Source organism: Oryctolagus cuniculus, chromosome 13 (assembly GCF_051225735.1).
Source record: "Oryctolagus cuniculus isolate XC-2025 breed Fujian yellow rabbit chromosome 13, ASM5122573v1, whole genome shotgun sequence".
Classification (NCBI taxonomy): Eukaryota; Metazoa; Chordata; class Mammalia; order Lagomorpha; family Leporidae; genus Oryctolagus; species Oryctolagus cuniculus.
This window is the reverse complement of record NC_142879.1, coordinates 4,172,496-4,188,477: the sequence shown is the minus strand read 5'-3', so window position 1 is coordinate 4,188,477 and position 15,982 is coordinate 4,172,496. Positions and strand designations below refer to the sequence as shown.

Sequence of the window (15,982 nt, the reverse complement as noted above, 5' to 3'; positions counted from 1 at the left end):
CTCTCCAGGTGATCTGAGGCTCAAGTTAGCAACTACATCCCACGTTAACTCATTTCCAACTTACCTCAACATGCTGTATAAAAACATCCCTTCTACAATAGATATGTCAAGCAGAAAGTGTTTTCAGCATAGGTCAGCTTGCTAAGTCTTTTAAAAAGTTTGTTACATTTTTAATATAATTTTAAACATAAAATGAAAATAGTCTATTAAGAATAAGCAGCCCTTCTTCAATATTCAAATCAGATAATGAACCTGATTAACCCAACACCCACAGTACTTATCTGAAAGGGATCAAAGAGATCATTTAATTTGTAATTTACATATAAGACATACATAACTTTCATTTATGTGAAATGAATATGTATTACACACACAGGTACTTCCAAAAGTTTATGGAAATGAAATAAAAAGATAAGTTTATTTTGGTGCAAAATATTTTGAAACCCATGTAGTTTTTTTCATACTGTGTATTTTTATGAATTTTTCACAGACCCTTCATGTGCACGAGTTTCATAATTTTTTGAACCAAAATAAATTTATCTTTTAATTCCATTTCCATGAATTTCTTGAAGTATATGCATGCATGTGCAAATATATATATATGTGTGTGTGTGTGTATATATATATATATATATATTAATGAAACTGAGGCCCAGAATGATCAAGTGATTAATCTCAATGCCATCTAGCCATGACAGTCAGATTTAGTCCCATATCATCAATATATACTCAATATTAGCAAGTATAATGTAAGAAACTCTTCCAACATTTGGCAAATGAAATATACAAACACACATGCACACACATTTATAATCTCAGAGTCTTTGAGTCCTGAGTTCAGAGTGGCCTGGCTTGTTATTTCTGGCTCATGGCATGTCATGATTGCAAACAAGACATCGACTAGGGATGCAGGATCAGAACGCTTGGTTAGGGCTGTGGGTGCAAACAAGACATTGACTAGGGATGCAGGATCAGAACGCTTGGTTAGGGCTGTGGGTGCAAACAAGACATCGACTAGGGATGCAGGATCAGAATGCTTGATTAGGGCTGTGGGCGCAAACAAGACATGGACTAGGGATGCAGGATCAGAACGCTTGATTAGGGCTGTGGGCGCAAACAAGACATGGACTAGGGATGCAGGATCAGAATGCTTGGTTAGGGCTGTGGGTGCAAACAAGACATGGACTAGGGATGCAGGATCAGAACGCTTGATTAGGGCTTTGGGCGCAAAGAAGACACGGACTAGGGATGCAGGATCAGAACGCTTGATTAGGGCTGTGGGCGCAAACAAGACACGGACTAGTAATGCAGGATCAGAACGCTTGGTTAGGGCTGTGGGTGCAAACAAGACATCGACTAGGGATGCAGGATCAGAATGCTTGATTAGGGCTGTGGACGCAAACAAGACATGGACTAGGGATGCAGGATCAGAACGCTTGGTTAGGGCTGTGGGGTCTGCTTCCGAGATGCTTTACTCTCATGGCTGCCATCATGGCTCTCCATTCCTTAACACCAGGACCGTGCACAGCAGCTCCAGGTGCCCTCGTGAGTGGCTCGTCCCAAGAGCTCATGGGTTAAGAGGGCAATGGGGGAGCTTCAATCTATTTTATAGGAGAGTCTTGGAAGACACATTCCATCTTATTTGCAATACCCTTTTAGTCACTCAAGATAGCTCTCTCCTTTGGTGTCGAGGCTGAGGGACACAGAAGTGCATGAACGTTGAGAAGAATCCTTTGGTGCCATTGTGACGGTTGTCTACCATGGGTATCTTTGCAATTCTTCCTTCAATTTCACCTCACAAGTAACAAATTTTAGGTCTTTGTCAGTCCTTTATAATTCATGATTTTACCACCAACAACATGACAGTTCATGTCTTATTATCACCAGACAATTCATATTATGCTTTGACAATCATATGATTTGGTGTGTCATCTAGTAACAAGATGAGAAAATAGAGCTTCAAAAGATAATGGATCATTAATTTGTGATGCTTTAATAAAATCTATATTGATCTCATTTGACACTTTCAGCATTCACCTTAAAAAGGCATACTCTCAGTTTAAAAGTTCTAAGTAGAGAAATTTTATCTTTCTGCTTTAAAAGCTCTATGAAATGTCTGCCACCTCTGGAGAGATATGTAATCTTTATTCTGTTCTCTCAACAATCATAATGTGTACTCTATTATCAGCACATCACCTATATCCTATGAATCAATCAGTTCTCATAATATCATCATGAACTTCAATGAGGATGGAGCAAGACGGGCATTAGCAGTGGTTTCACTTAATGTTAAAGAGAATGCAAACACTTTTAAATTTCAGCTAGAACAATAATTCAATGTTTAAAGAATTTAAATTTTACTTTTCTAGGAACAAAAAGGGGGTGGAGGATGAGTATTTAGCTTACCAGTTATGCCTATGTCACATATCAGAGTGGTTTTTTTTTTTTTTTTGACACACAGAGACAGTCAGAGAGAGAGAGAGAGAGAGAGAGACAGAGAGAAAGGTCTTCCTTTCCGTTGGTTCACCCCCCAAATGACCGCTATGGCCGGTGCTGCGCCAATCCAAAGCCAGGAGCCAGGTGCTTCCTCCTGGTCTCCCATACGGGTGCAGGGCCCAAGGACCTGGGCCATCTTCCACTGCACTCCCGGGCCACAGCAGAGAGCTGGACTGGAAGAGGAGCAACCAGGACAGAATCTGGTGCCCTGACCGAGACTAGAACCTAGGGTGCCGGCGCCACAGGTGGAAGATTAGCCAAGTGAGCCGCAGCACTGGCCAAAGTGTTTGTTTTAATTCTGGCTCCAGCTCTAAATTCTAGCTTTTTGCTAATGCAGACCCTAGGAGGTAGCAGGTCATGAATCAAATAAGTGGATTCCTACCATACATGTTGGGGTCCTGGATTGCATTCCCAGCTTCCAGCTAACCTGGCTACCCAGCCCTGGTGTTATAAGCTTTGATGAAATTGATGTTGTAAGCCAACTGATGAAATCTCCGTTTGTGTATCTTTCTATGGACCTCCCTCTCTTTCTGCTTTTCAAATAAACAAAAATTTAGAAGGAAAAGAAGGTAGTATTTAAAGCTCATCCTTAATATGTAATTTCAAAAAAGGTTTAATTTATAATTATCAATATGGTTCATTTCTCATATCCTCTCCCACTAAAAATATTTCTTTGCCTGAAAAATAAATGTGAGAATTATGTGAATGTCTCACTGCAATATAAATATTAAACTTGAAATAGGATTCTAGCAACTACTCTTACAATATAAAACATGTTAAACTATTCAAGTAATTCTGAGATAATGCAATAGATAGTTACACTAGTACCAAAGGTAAGGCAGAAGTAAACAATCTCCATTCCTTGAGCCAAAAATCTACCCTTTGATGAATTTTATACAGTTTATTAAGCAAATACCTGGGTGGTGATATCTTCATGTGATACTATAGTGAAATACATATTCTAATGGCTTTAAAAGCAAAATCCTAAAATATTCCATGGCAGATGTCATTATAAGAGTAGAATAGATGTGTGTCTGTGAGATATGTCTCCACGCATTTTCACCGGGGTTTCTAAGTCCCTATTAACCTTAGCATGTCTTTTTTATGGGATACTTTCTATGTTAATTAATTAATATCCTGTTTTATTCTAGAAAGAGCCTGCTGTAAGGCAGCTCCTCTGTGTTTGTACCTATGGTTTGTACGAACATGTGTATATGGTGGCATCAGCCCATTTGCATGTTTGGTGGTTATGCCTCTATTCCTTTGTCTATATTTCCTGTCTCTGTGTCTCTGTGTTGTGATTCTTATTCACTGGTAAGTTCACATGCCTTATTTCATTCCCAAAAGGACTTCAGACAGCTGCGTGGGACTATACGTACAATTTTGGTATATCCTGTGTGCCTCTTGCTCTGTGTCTCTATATTTATCTTTTCCTTTCCCTGCTTCCTTCCAGTCCACCAATAACTCTGCATTTAACCATTAGCTCTGTTCATTATCCCCTGCATTAAAACCTTTGTCTCAGCCGGCACCACGGCTCACTAGGCTAATCCTCCGCCTTGCGGCGCCAGCACACCGGGTTCTAGTTCCAGCTGGGGCGCCGGATTCTGTCCCGGTTGCAGCTCTTCCAGGCCAGCTCTCTGCTGTGGCCAGGGAGTGCAGTGGAGGATGGCCCAAGTGCATGGGCCCTGCACCCCATGGGAGACCAGGATAAGTACCTGGCTCCTGCCATCAGATCAGCGCAGTGCGCCGGCTGCAGCATGCCGGCCACGGCAGCCATTGGAGGGTGAACCAACGGCAAAGGAAGACCTTTCTCTCTGTCTCTCTCTCTCACTGTCCACTCTGCCTGTCAAAAAAAAAAAGGAAGAAAACCTCTGTCTCATTATTCATCATAGATGGGCCTCCATATAGTCTTATCATCAATTCTGCTGATTCCAAAAGTAGGACTATCCTTTCCATGACTGTGGGGTATTATAGCACCCCTACTGAATCTCAAATATATCACAGCTAAGCTTCATAGAAGTATGTTTCTTAAACTTCAGATCACAGCCTCTGTCCCCAAGTTATTTGAAGATCTATGGCTGAAGTGACAAAATATGTCTAATCCTAAAGCAAATATGCCAAAGGCAGTGGTAGTTGATGAGTCAGGACGTCGCATATCATTCTTTAATGAGAACAGGAAAAAATGGGCAATCATCACAGGGCTGGCTGATTTTCTCTTGCCTTACTTAAAACTAACACCTGCGGTTACTACTAATTGAGATGGTAATTGAATACAGGAACTGAAAATTACCTATAATATCTTATTCAACCCTAAGGTCCAAGAATCCTATAAATACTGAAATATGAGCCAAATTTTCTGACAGTATATTTTAGGAAAAAAAAAAAACATAAGGATAAGATGATCCGATTGTTGAAACACTTCACTGTGCTATGGAAATAAGAATTCTGAAATTAAGAGGTAGGGAAATGGTGACTAATATTTTTAAAGACCTCTTCAGTTGCTGTTCATACTCCTACTACATGACTTTTTATGGATAGCACTACATGTCAGTTGAGATGGCAGTAAGTATTTCAGCACTTATTTCATTGAAAAGAAGTGTTTCCCCCCAAAGAAACCTTTTATTTAATGAGTACAAATTGCATAAGTACAACGTTAGGGATATAGTGATTCTTCCCACCATACTTGCCCTCCCATACCATCTCTTCTTCTCCCTCTCCCATTCCCATTCACCATTAAGAAAAAATAAACTGTTCCTCGACAGTCAAGATAAAGGTTGTTCAAAACATTGCTTCTCAAAGTGTCAATTTCACTTCCACACTGTTCCTTTTAGGTGCTTTATTAGTTATCACAGATCAAGGAGAACATATGGTGTTTGTCCCTTTGGGCATGGCTTATTTCACTAAATATGATGTTTTCCAGATTCATCCACTTTGTTGCAAATTACCAATTTCATTTTTTACTGCTGGGTAGTACTCCTTAGAGTACAAATTCCCCATTTTCATTATCCAGTCTTCAATTGATGGGCATTTAAGTTGATTCCATGTTTCAGCTATTGTGAATTGAGCTGCAATAAACATGGAGGTGCAGGTGATTCTTTAATTTGATTGCATTTCCCTTGGGAAAATTCCTAGACGTGGGATGGCTGGGTCACATGGTAGATCCATATTCAGGTTTTTAGGTATCTCCATACTGTCTTCCATAGTGGCTTCACCAGTTTACATTCCCACCAACAGTGGATCACATCCTTGCCAGCATTTGTTGTTTGTTGGTTTCTGTATGAAAGCCATTCTAACTAGGATGAGGTGAAACCTCACTGTGGTTTTGATTTGCATTTCCCTGACAGCTAGCGATCCTGAACATTTTTTCATGTGTCTGATGACCATTTGGACTTCCTCTTTTGAAAAATGTCTGAGTTCTTTGCCTACCTCCTAACTGGGTTGTTTGTTTTGTTGTTGTGGAGTTTCTTGATCTCTTTGTAGATTCTGGATATTAATCCATTATCAGTTGCATAATTTGCAAATAATTTCTCCCATTCTATGAGTTGCCTCTTCACTTTGCTGCATGTTTCCTTTGAAGTACAGAAGCTTCTAAATTTGATGTAATCCCATTAGTTAATTTGGGCTTTGATGGCCTGTGCCTTTGGAGTCTTTTCCAAGAAATCTTTGCCTGTGTCAATGTCTTGCAAAGTTTCCCCCAATGTTCTCTCATAATTTGATGGTATCAAGTCATATGTTTAGGTCTTTAATCCATTTTGAATGGATTTTTGTGTAAGGTATAAGGTAGGGGTCTTGCTTCATACTTCTGCATGTGGAAATTCAGTTTTCCCAGCACCATTTGTTGAAGAGTCTATCCTTGCCCTGAGGATTGACTTTAGCTCCTTGGTCACATATAAGTTGGTTGTAGAGGTTTGTATTGATTTCTGGCATTTCTACTCTGTTCCATATGTTTTTGTAGCAGTACCAGGCTCTTTTGATTATAACTACCTTGTAGTATGTCTTAAAATCTGGTATTGTGGCTGCCGTGACTCACTAGGCTAATCCTCCACCTTCGGCACCGGCACACCGGGTTCTAGTCCCAGTCAGGGCACTGGATTCTGTCCCAGTTGCCCCTCTTCCAGGTCAGCTCTCTACTGTGGCCCGGGAGTGCAGTGGAGGATGGCCCAAGTGCTTGGGCCCTGCACCCACATGGGAGACCAGGAGAAGCACCTGGCTCCTGCCATCGGATCAGAGTGGTACACCGGCCACAGCAGCCATTGGGGGGTGAACCAATGACAAAGGAAGACCTTTCTCTCTGTCTCTCTCTCTCTCTCTCTCTCTCTCACTGTCCACTCTGTCAAAAAAAATAAAAATAAAAATAAAAATCTGGCATTGTGATACCTCCAGCTTTGTTTTTGTTGTATAAGATTGCTTTAGCTATTAGAGGACTCCTGTGTCTCCATATGAATTTCAGCATCATTTTTCCTACATATGGGAAGAATGTCTTTGGTATTTTGATTGGTATTACATTGAATCTGTAAATTGCTTTTAGAAGAATTCACTTTTTGATGATATTGCTTTTTCCAATACATGAACATGAAAGTTTTTGCCATTTTTTGTATCTTCTATTCCTCTTTAATGTTTTGTAATTCTCATCATAGAGATTTTTGACATTCTTGGTTAAATTTATTCCAAGGTATTTGATTTTTTTTGTAGCTATTGTGAATAGGATTATTCTTAGAAGTTCTTTCTCAGCCCAGCACCGTGGCTCACTTGGTTAATCCTCCACCTGCGGCACCAGCATCCCATAAGGGTGTCAGGTTCTAGTCCCAGTTGCTCCACTTCCTGTCCAGCTCTCTGCTGTGGCCCAGAAATGCAGTGGAGGATGGCCCAAGAGCTTGGGCCCTGCACCCACATGGGAGACCAGGAGGAAGCATCTGGCTCCTGGCTTCAGATCAAGCACAGCACCGGTCATGGCAGCCATTGGAAGGAACACCTTTCTCTCTGTCTCTCTCACTGTCTATAACTCTGTAAAATAAATAATAATAAAAACATTCTTTCTCAGCCATGGCACTATCTGTGTATACAAAGGCTGTTGATTTGTGCATTGATTTTATATCCTGCTACTTTACCAAACTTTTCTATGAGTTCCAATGTCTCTTAGTGGAGTTCTTTGGATCCCCTATATATAGAATCACATCATCTGCAAATAGAGTTTGACTTCCTCCTTCCCAATTTGAATCCCTTTGATTTCTTTTTCTTACCTAATGGCTCTGGCTACAACTTTCAGGACTATATTGAATGGCAATGGCAAGAGTGGACATCCTTGTCTGGTTGTGGATCTCAGTGGAAATGCTTACAACTTTTCCCCATTCAATATGATGCTGGCCATGGTTTGTCATAAATTGCCTTGATTGTGTTTAGGAACGTTCCTTCTATACACAATTTGCTTAAGGTTTTCATTATGAAAGGGTGTCGTATTTTTTCAAATGCTTTCTCTGCATCCATTGAGATAATCATAATATGGTTTTTATTCTTCAGTTTGTTAATGTGGTGTATCACATTGATTGATTTGCAAATGTTGAACCGCCCTTGCCTACCAGGTATAAATCCCACTTGGTCCAGGTAAATAATCTTTCTGATGTATTGTTGGATTTGATTGGCCAGAATTTTGTTGAGGGTTTTTGCATCTATGTTCAGTGGGAAATTGGTCTTTAGTTCTCTTTCTCTGTTGTGTCTTTTCTGAGTGTAGGAATTATGGTGATGCTGGCTTGATAGAAAGAATTTGGGAAGATTCCCTCCTTTTCAATTGTTTTGAGTAACTTGAGAAGAAGTGGAGTCAGTTCTTCTTTAAATGTCTGGTAGAATTCAGCAGTGAAGCCTTCTGGTCCTGGGCTTTTCTTTGTTAGGAGGTTCTAAAACTCCTTTCTTTAAATCTGGCTTGACCTTAGCAATGAGCATAATTAGTATAATTCAGGAGAAATAAAATGTTTCTCAGGTTGAAATATGCATATTCTCCTGGCTTTGTTTGGCAAATCGTTCCAGAAAGGCCTGAGTCACCGACTGAGAAGTTAGAAAACCCTGAGATGGCTGAACTGAAGTTGCCAGGTGAAGGTGCTCTGGAAATCCATTCCTGCTGAACCCTGCTGTCCAGCCTATCCACCAAGGTACCAGACATGCAAAGCAAGGAATTTTGTGCCTTCTGACTAGTCCATGTGCTAGCTAAATACTAATGATTAGTCTCCATGAATTGATGAAGCACATAGCAGACAAACGGATATTAAATCCATTACATGTACCCAACTGACACTTAGTATTTTTAACAAGTTCTATGAAAAATCCTGCTTCTGTTAGGATATTCAGGAATTATATTTAACCTCCTAGTCTATCACTTTAGTCTTTATGATCAATCCTTGTGCCTCAGCCCTATGTATAAACTTGGGTGCCTCCAATTCATCAAATGAAGACTCTATTTCAGATGCAGTTTCTGAAAAAAATTATTTTGACACTCTTGGTTAAATTTATTCCAAGGTATTTGATTTTTTTTGTAGCTATTGTGAATGGGATCCAAAGCCCATTGTGAGTGCTGATCCGAAGCCAAGAGCCAGGTGCTTCCTCCTGGTCTCCCATGTGGGTGCAAGGGCCCAAGCTCTTGGGCCATCCTCCACTGCCTTCCTGGGCCACAGCAGAGAGTTGGACAGGAAGTGGAGCAACTGGGACTAGAACCTGACACCCATATGGGATGCTGGTGCTGCAGGCGGAGGATTAACCAAGTACACTGAATTTCATAGAGCCCAGAGAATAAATATTTGTGTATCAAAATGAACCTTTAGCAAAAAGATCCTTTTCAGCAAATTCTTATTTTCCTATGCATGCATTTCAGGAGCCAAGCAGCAGAACATAAAGGGAATGTTGTAGAAATTGAGAGCACAAGGGTTCTGTCATGTTCCACTACCAGAGCTCACTCTGTTATCAAAAGGTTAGACAATTTCAAGAAAGGAATCCCCTAGAAATTACTTTCCAAACACAGTGATTTTTCTGAAAAATAACAGGAAGACAAATTGCCAGATCTTAGAGCCATGGCTAAGCACATTCCACGGGTTCAATCTTTTTACATCTAATACACACTGACATAAACCAAATGCATTCTCCAGGAACACACATAATCTATTATTGAACCCCTCCCCATCAGGGCCTCAGATCCCCAGGCCACACTAAGAAGCACAGCCAGGGACACCATTCACCTATCTTACTTCAAGAGTTGTGCTCCAGGGAGTGAAAGCCACATAGATACTTCACAGTGCCCCCTTCAACGGTGCATTCTAGAAATTCAATCTCTCCCGACTCCTTGTCCCCAACTGTCCCACCCCATCCTACCTGTTCGTTGACTCCTTCTCACAACTTTTCCATTTAAGCTAATGGCTCTCAAATTGTGCTCTGAATAGTTATTTTCCCTCTTGGCTGTAGTGCGTCCTGACTGTTTGAGACTAGATTAGATGGTTTTTCTTATCAGTAAAAACTGAGTAAACATACTAGCAATTGCACTTCTCAGTATAAAACACTCCAGCCAGACTTTACCCTGTGCCAGTGACAACAGAGGATTCTGGAGCTACTTGCTTTGAGAAATACCTTAGCTAATTGGAGGTGAGCAGTCATGACTTCCTTTTATCCTCTCTGAAGCTTGCTCCCAACTAGGAATATTTACCCCAAAGGTTAAACATGTGAATACATGTCCCCAGAGCAAAAGGCAGAGAGTGAATATTTCCATTTTGTTAATATCTCCCCAATGCCACCACAACTGAGGTGACTGAATTTGCCTGCATTTGTAGACTTTTCCACCCCAAATTTAGAGCAAGCAAGAAGCTTAAGTCACCAGCTTTATTCTGAGAATAAAGAAGAGGATTCCATCAGCCACTGCTGAAGCTTGGCACAAAGCTTAATCCCATGTATATGAAATCAAAGTGAAATGCTAGGAGCAAATAGAACTGTTTCAGGATGAAGCCTCCCACTAGCAGCAGCTAGCTGGCTGCTGGAGGGTCTCAAAGTCCAAGGACTCTGAACTCTACTTGGAAGATGAAGACAGAAAATGGAGGAAAAGCTCCCTCTCCCTCCCCTTCCCCCTCTCCCTCCCCCCTCCCCCTCCCCCTCCCCCTCTACCTCCCCCTCTCCCCCTCCCCCTCTCCCTCCCCCTCTCCCCCTCCCCCTCTCCCTCCCCCTCTCCCTCCCCCCCCCCCACACACACAGAGTTAGGTCTTCTGCCCTCCCTTCCTCACATAACCTAGTTCAACATTGAATGTTCTCAACAGCAAAGACTAGCATTTACTGATTTTGTAGATTCATACTTACTATACTAAATGTCATAATATCCTAATAGATGCTAATTTCCTGAAGTTCCACATAAAAGTTCACTTTGCTAAAAAGTTAGTTCTTTTCCTTTAACCCCATATTACAGCTCAGAACTGGTAACTTTCCCTTCTCCATTGCTCTGTGTCCAACTAAGGCACACGAGGGCTTTGGGTGCAGCCTCAGGGTGCTGATCTGAGCTCCAAGGTGAGTGGATTCACATGCTTAGAGTGTCAAACAAGCCTACTCTTTGTCACGGGGAGTAGTTTTACTGATGGGAATAGGATAAACATGAAAAGTCAATGTCTATGCTCACAACTGTCACTGTAAATAATGCTTACACTAACTCAGCCTGCATTGGTGGTTACGAATCATTAGGCATCAGGGAAAGCTTACTTTGTCTGCTTCCACTAGATGGCCTTTGCCTGGTTTCACTACCCAGTCCTGAGCCCAGAGAACCACCACCCAAGATCCCTGGGACAAGTGCCTGAGTGTCTAACTCATTCACTGCTCTCTCTCTAGTCTGTGGCTCACTTTGTATTTCTCAAACAAATCAGGACTATTTGCTTATTTTATTTATTGAAAGGCAGAGAGGGAGAGAGAGAGAACTTCTATCCACTGTTTCACTCTCCAAATGCTTGTCACACCAGGACTGAGCCAAGCTGAATCCAGGTTTCCCACATGTGTGGCAGGGACTCAGTTACTTGAGCCATCACCCACTGCCTTCTAGGGTGCACATTAGCAGAAAGCTGGATTTGGGGTTGGAGCTGGGACCTGAACCCAGGTTCTCTGAAAAGGGACCTAGGAACCCTAAACTGACCCTTAACTGCTACAGGAAACACCACCCACACCACAAATAAGAGCTATCATCACCTCTTCTTTTTAGAAATTAGTATAAAGCTACATTTAAAAGCAGCTCCAGAGCCATTAAAGTACCAGGTTTATTCAGGTCCAGGAGTGTTTATTGCTCCATTGTTCCCTGAAGGGAAATCTTTCACATCCTTCTGTGGAATTCAGGAAAGCTAGAATTAGTCTTGTATGGGGGGGGGGGGGGGTGGACAGCTAATTATTCCTTACACGTCCTCAGTTATTCAGTTAAAAGTGTTAAGAACAACACTTCTGAAGGTGACAGATAGCAGAGTTTCAATCTCCAGTCAGCTCTAAAATCTCCCCTACGTGACTACACACAGGGCCTGTGACGGAATGAACGGTGCTCCCTCTCCCCAGTCATGCTGTGAAGCAGCAACCTGGTGCCACACATGGGGCTCTGTTGGACACAGGGTCTTTCAAGAGGTTAACATGAGGTCCTCCGGGTGGGCCCTCACCCCATCTGACCTGTGTCTTTCCAAGAAGACACTGGAACGCAGGCGAGACCTGAGGGGTACGCCTGTGCACAGAAGCAAACACAGGAGAGCCGGCGCCGCGGCTCACTAGGCTAATCCTCCACCTGCGGCACCAGCACACCGGGTTCTAGTCCCGGTCGGGGCGCCGGATTCTGTCCCGGTTGCCCCTCTTCCAGGCCAGCTCTCTGCTGTGGCCCAGGAATGCAGTGGAGGATGGCCCAAGTGCTTGGGCCCTGCACCCCATGGGAGACCAGGATAAGTACCTGGCTCCTGCCATCGGATCAGCGTGGCGTGCTGTCCGCGGCAGCCATTGGAGGGTGAACCAACGGCAAAGGAAGACCTTTCTCTCTGTCTCTCTCTCTCTCTCACTGTCCACTCTGCCTGTAAAAAAAAAAAAAAAAAAAAAAAAAAAAAAAAAAAAAAAAAAAAAAAGAACAGGAGAAGACACATGAGTCTGTGGGTAAGGAGAGGGCCTGAGGGAAACCAGCCCTACCCTGGCATTTGCACTCTATGCCTCTGCAGCTGAGAGGAAGCGAAGGCCTGCGGTCGCCGGCCCCCTTTCTGTGCAGCTTTGTGTGGCAGCCCCCTCAACGCTAATTCCAGAGAGGAGTGTTCCTTCCTACAGTGGGTATCTACAAATGCGGACCTCATGGAGTCATGCCCCTCACACAGTAAACCCTGCGTTCCTCACTCCGTGATCTTCATCATGAATCCCACATGATGAGATCCGATATCCTGCTTTCAAGAATATTGTGGATGCATATATATAATATCTGTGTATGAAGTGAAAGTGGAAAATGTTAAAATCAATAAGCATTTAACATGATCTGGGCATGAAATATGGATGAGCTGCTGTTAACTTATTAGATGTGATACAGGCATTAAAATTATGATTTGAAACCCAAAACAAGTAGAAATACTCTATACACAGATCATTAGAATCTAAAAGATTTTATCTCGGACAATTTTTCTTAAAGGACAAGAATTATCAGGGAGAAAAGAACTCACTGAGGTTTCGTGCTTGGTGTTTGGGTCCTAGCCAATCAGTCCAGAGAAAGTGCCATATTTCCTCACACAGAGTCCGTCTGCTTCCTCAGGAAAATACAGTGAAGTCACAGTGATGTCTCACAAACTTACTGTTCTTTTCCCCTCCAAAGTATTCTCTTTCCTCAAAGATCCGTGAGGCACAAATTCCCGCCCTTAAACAGAATTCTCCTAAGGTGCCTTGCACCCTGGTCCCAAATCACAGTAGAAGCTTTCTCAAGGGGTGCAGATTCTTGAGTAATTCTTATTCAACCCCCTCCCCCAGTATCCTGAACACTGAGGATAACTTTTTAAATTGGAGGTTTAACATTACCACACAGATGCGAAAGGAATATTTAGAGGTAATCTCCCTGGGAATAATTAAAATTTGGCTTTGTAAAAACTTTGTATACTAAAGCAAATTCAAAAAGATTCATGAGGTTTATGTGACTCCTAAAAGACCCCTTTATTTCCAGGATTCTCTACTCCTTAGCTATTGCTATTATTTTGGTCTTTTTTAAAAAAGTAATATTCTAAATGGTTACTCTTCTATTATGACTTGCCCTCTACTTGTGCATATTTTTCTTTGATGAATCCTGAAGTCCAAAAATCAAGAGTCACTTTGCCACAATGGTGACATGCCAGTCTACTCCCAGGAAACCTCAGATCCATGTGCCTCAGCCAACTTCCTCCAGTGAACTTCGTCTCAGCCCTATGCCAACCTCCACCAAAAATGAACATGTAATTGTTAAGACCTATCTGGAGGGGACAAGGATGCTGAAATATCTGCCCCTGGGATTATAAGTTGCTTTTAATTTGCCATTATTAGAATAGTGAAATTTAAGTAATCTCATATTTCACCTTAGAACCACATTTAAAATCAGGCCATCACTAATTTAACCAAACTGTCAGTAACATACATGATGAATTTAAGTTTATATAAGCTTTGCTATAAAAGCTCAATGCAACATTAAATAATGTGATAATTTCCCTCATAATAAAAAGTGAGAAGCGACAGCTATAGCTGAAATTTTCTTCATATCCCTTGGGAATTTAACACCTGGAACTTTGTATCTCCTCATATTATTTCCAGATGTTAGATTATGAAGGAAGAGGATGAAGAGGAACAAGAGAGCATGTCATGCCTGAACTTCCATCACCAAACAGCATGTGAGGTAAGAAACTGGCAAACAGTGAGAACTCCATATCTCTTGCCTACAACTGGCATGGTGTGCCCTGATTTTTGTTTTAATCAATAGCAGCATCCAATGCTTAACTCTAAGGTGAGTTTTAGCTTCAGACCCATTAGGCCAAACTTAGAGTTGGAAAGTCTAGTTGGCATTCTGGGCCCTTCTAGGGGGACGACATGCTGCATCAGCCACCATGGAGGTCTTCTGGCTTGATGGGTGACAGAAAGGCTTAGTTACTGCTGACCTGGCAGTGTCCAGTTTCCTCCCAGAGAAGCCTTCTCTAGGTACTAGCTTGGTTTGTAGGAGACCCTTGTTAAAACCATGCACTATGGGGCCGGTGCTGTGGCATAGCAGCTAAAGCCACCACCTGCTGTGCCAGCATCCCACATGGGCACCAGTTCAATCCCAGCTGCTCCACTTCTGATCCAGCTCTCTGCTGTGGCCTGGGAAAGCAGTAGAAGATGGCCCAAGGGCTTGGGCCCCTGCATCCATGTGGGAGATCCAAAGAAGCTCCTGGCTCCTGGCTTCGGATTGGCACAGCTCCGATCATTGGAGCCAACTGGGGAGTGAACCAGCAGATGGAAGACTTCTCTTTCTCCCTCTCTGCCTCTCCTTCTCTCTCAGTGTAACTCTGACTTTCAAATAAATAAATCTTAAAAAAAAAAAAACTAAAGAACTTTAAATAACTGCAGATTGTCATTCCTTCCAACTAGCCTAAAGGAACATTTCAGCCCTAATCTAACATCTCTCACGAGTAGAGGGTAAATCACCTTCTCAGTCCATTAATTTCTTTAAAAAGATTTATTTGATAGGTAGAGTTACAGACAGTGAGAGGGAGAGACAGAGAGAGAGGTCTTCCTTCCGTTGGTTCACTCCCCAGATGGCCGCAAAGGCAGGAGCTGCGCCCATCCAAAGCCGGGAGCCAGATGCTTCTTTCTGGTCTCCCAAGTGGGTGCAGGGGCCCAAGGACTTGGGCCATCTTCTACTGCTTTCCCAGGCCATAGCAGAGAGCTGGATTGGAAGAGGAGCAGCCTGGACTAGAACCGGTGCCCATAAGGGATGCCAGTACCACAGGCGGAGGATTAACCAAATGTGCCACGGCGCCAGCCCCCCATTAATTTTTTAAAAGATTTATTTACTCACTTGTTTGAAAGGCAGTTAGACAGAAATGGAGGGACAGAGAGACATCTTCCATCAGCTAGTTCACTCCTCAAATGGCTGCAATGGTCAGGGCGAGGCCAGACTGAAGCCAAGAGCCTGTAACTCCATCTAAGTCTGCCACGTGGGTGCATGGGCCATCCTCCACTGCTTTCCCAGGCACATTAACAGGGATCTGGGTCAGAAGTGGAGCAACCGGGAATCAAACCAGTGCTCATGTGGGATGCCAGCACTGTAGGCTGCAGCTTAACTATGCCACAATTATAGCCCCTGCCCATTAATATTGAATGGGTTTGGAAAACCACAAACTCAGGACCAGTGTTGTGGTGCAGTAGGTTAAGCTACCACTTTTAATGCAGGCAATTCATATGGGAGTGCTGGTACACTTCCCAGCTGCTGTGCTTCTAATCCAGCCTCCTATTAAAGTGCCTGGAAAGGCAGCAAAAAAAAAAA

At 42.6% G+C, this 15,982-nt stretch overlaps 1 protein-coding gene across 14 annotated transcripts in view; it reads right to left on the bottom strand.

Annotated features, from left to right (window-relative positions):
* Positions 1-15,982, bottom strand: part of LOC149122466 (uncharacterized) — a 182,159-nt gene that overhangs the window by 127,646 nt on the left and 38,531 nt on the right. The gene's annotated exons all lie outside the window — the stretch shown is intronic.